The 3,280-nt window shown below is 39.6% G+C and overlaps 1 protein-coding gene across 1 annotated transcript in view; it reads right to left on the reverse strand.

The window, feature by feature from the left end:
* Positions 1-3,280, reverse strand: part of LOC141439498 (uncharacterized) — a 78,660-nt gene that overhangs the window by 30,133 nt on the left and 45,247 nt on the right. The window lies entirely within an intron of this gene.

Consider the following 3,280-nt stretch of genomic DNA (forward strand, 5'->3'; position numbering starts at 1 on the left):
CGGGGTTTGAACCCACCACCCTCTGCTTGAGAGGCGATAGGTCAAACCACTAGGCCACCACGGCTTATCATTTGGGGGCCTCTCATTCATTTTGTTTTACAATGTTTTTTTTTATAAAAACAAATTAGGTATTTATTCACTCAACGATGTTTAACAACGATGGGACGCGATGGGGCAAGTCGAAAAGGATTTCTTGCATATTTATCCTTTTTTTGACCGGTATGTGTGTCTATCTGTGGCACCGTAGCTCTTAAACGGGTGGACCGATTTGAATTCTTTTTTTTTAGGCTTCCGTAGCCAAAATGGCAAAAACGGAACCCTTATAGTTTCGACATGTCTGTCTGTCTATCTGTCTGTCTGTCTGTCCGTCCGCGGCTTTGCTCAGGGACTATCAATGCTAGGAAGCTGTAATTTTGCACGAATATTTTATGTAAACAATGCCGACAAAATGGTGCAATAAAAAGTTCAAAAAACATTTTTTTTACAGTAAGTAAGACTCCCACAGACGTAAAGTGGGGGTGATTTTTTTTTCTCATTCAACCTTGTAGTGTGGGGTATCGTTGGATAGGTCTTTTAAAACCATTAGGGGGTTGCTAAAACATTCAGTGATTTGTTTGCAAAAATATTCAACTTTAAAGTGCAAATTTTCATTAAAATCGAGCGTCCCCCTCTAAAATCTAAACCGGTGAATGGAAAAATTTGAAAAGTTCAGGATAGTTGTATCAAAGTTACAAGGAAAACTATAACGGTTAAGTTTTCTTGAGAATTATTAGTAAGGTGCTTTGGGGTAATTCTGTAAACGGGGTTTTTCCATTTATTTAAAATTTCTCCTAAACGTGTCGATGTTTAACCACTGGCAGCACTTAAATGGACGCCCTATTTACCGCTCCTCGCGTCTCTCCAGATGATGCGAGGCGCTGACATCGGTTGGACGTGCAATATATATTTTTTTGGGTCGAGTGCATTTTCGTGCCATAAAAATAAATACGAAATAACCCCAATACCGCTATCTCTAAAACCTGATAAGTTACAAGATTGAACTATTAATGTTATGACAAATAATCGTTTTTGCGAATGACTGTGTCAGTCTAAAAGGCCTAGATATAGTTTTAAAAAAAATCCCGAATTACCCCTTTAGGGGTTATTCCAGTAAAGTGATTCCCAAAATAACCCCAGCTTACTTTAGTATGGTAATTGTCTGAGGTATTCAAACTTTCAACTTTTCAAGATTTAGATTTTTTATTTGTGGTGTAAGGGGGCCAACCTCCATCTATGGACCCCAAGCCAACCTTACCTGCCGTGGGTGCACCCTGCCGTCTAACAGACTGGGCTCTGGCAGCTGGCTGATTGCGCATAGCGCAGCCAAAATCGGCACAGTTAAGTCCCCGGGCCTCGGATGGGCTGCAGCATCGGCGCGTGCAATAAACTGTGCCCTACGATCGCCAACTCGCATGCCCAGTGGGATTATGGGAAAACTCCTACCAGAATGAAGCGCACGGCAAAGATGGCCCCAGTTCCCGGTCGCCCCACTATTCCTTGCCATAGTAGCGTTCATAGTAACGGCGGGGCAGAGGATGCTAAGAATCCCGGGCGATCCAAGGCTACCTAAATAAACTGACCCTGGCTACGTAGAACGAACGGACTTTTAGGACTCTTCTAGCGCAGTTGGAAGTGGAGCTGGAGAACATAAGGTGGCATATTCAGGAGTTAAGTGAAGTACATAGAGAGGGAGAGGGCACCATCATCTTAGACTCGGGCCACCTTCTGTACTTCCGCGAGGATGATCAAACATCACAGGGTGGCGTAGGGTTCCTCGTTAATAGGTCCCTCTCTAACAACATTAAAGAGATCTCCAGTGTGTCGAACAGGGTAGCGTACCTGATACTTCGGCTATCAAAACGATTTAAACGATGTAGCATGAAGTTTATTTAGTTGCTTGCATACTTGCTTCTTTGAAATGATTATGGTTCACGCGAGCGAAGCATGCTCACTTGCAAGCTTGCTTAAATGTTTGCTTGCATACTTGCTTGCAAGCTAGCTTAAATGATTGCATAAATGCTTGCTAGCATGCTTGCTTGATTGCTTGCTTCATTGAAATGTTTATGGTTCACGCGAGCGTAGCCGCGGTAAAAGCTAGTTCAAAAATATAAAAGTGACATGGCATTTCTAATTGTTTTATATACTTACTAGTATATTCCCGCGGCTTCGCTCCTCTCCCCCTATTCTGCTATTCGGGGCGGAGACAAACTCTACAATCCACACATCAAAGATCATAATAATCTGTCCAGCTGTTCTCGAGTTATAAATGGTGTAACTAATCTAGCTTTGTTCTATAATGTATGTAGATTTAATATTCCTTTGCGGCAAATTTTGAGAACCACATTGCGTTTGTGGGGTTATTTCGGAATACAGCGATTGAAAAAATTTGTAACTATGGATATTACTAACGAAATAAAAAATAAAAATGAATGGGGTAATTTCAGCCTAAAAAGAAATATGAACCTTGAGCCAAATTATAATAAAGTCCACCTTTCAATAACACGCAGAATAACCCCGCTATATTCCGAAATAGCCCCTGTGCAAAAAAAATAAGTAACTAGTTTTTGAATACCAATATTTCCATAAATCGATCATATTTTAAAAACTTTTTTATATAGTATATAAGATCGATTAGTGGAAACGACAGAAATATCCTAAGACTTCAAATATAATGTACCAACTCGGAGTAATTAACGAAATTACAAACGTCATGTCAACTCATCAAAAATCCACGTGGAATTACCCTAAAGCACCTTAGTTTATGAGTAAATAGCAGCCTAAGGTAAGCGGAGCTCGGTCATCCAGATATTATTCTTTATTATAGAGATTGAGAACCTTTCCACTGACGATTTTTATTTATTACTCGTCATACCCAACGACATTTGCATCGTATAGCGACTTTTCAAAATAATTAGTTTTTTTTTTAAATTTCAATTAAGTACGCATTATTTTAAAGTTTATTCAAAGAAGCAAAAGTAGAAATAGTATGCAGCGTAGGAAAAACCACGGCCAAACACAAAATTTAAATGCTTCCTACGGTTAAATCTTTAGAATAAATTACCAAAATATGCCCCGTTTTAATTAAAGCTTCAGGTACCTAATTAGCAAATTTTAATTGAAGTCATTATTACCAGCTATTAACGAAAGTGAAGAGACTAATTTAGCGGTATCAATTGCCAGGGTTCTTCTTTTTGTGGAAAGTTGGCTACGAAAGGGGTCGGTGGGATTCAGAGTTGTGTTT

This window comes from Choristoneura fumiferana, chromosome 21, assembly GCF_025370935.1.
Source record: "Choristoneura fumiferana chromosome 21, NRCan_CFum_1, whole genome shotgun sequence".
NCBI classification, from domain to species: domain Eukaryota; kingdom Metazoa; phylum Arthropoda; class Insecta; order Lepidoptera; family Tortricidae; genus Choristoneura; species Choristoneura fumiferana.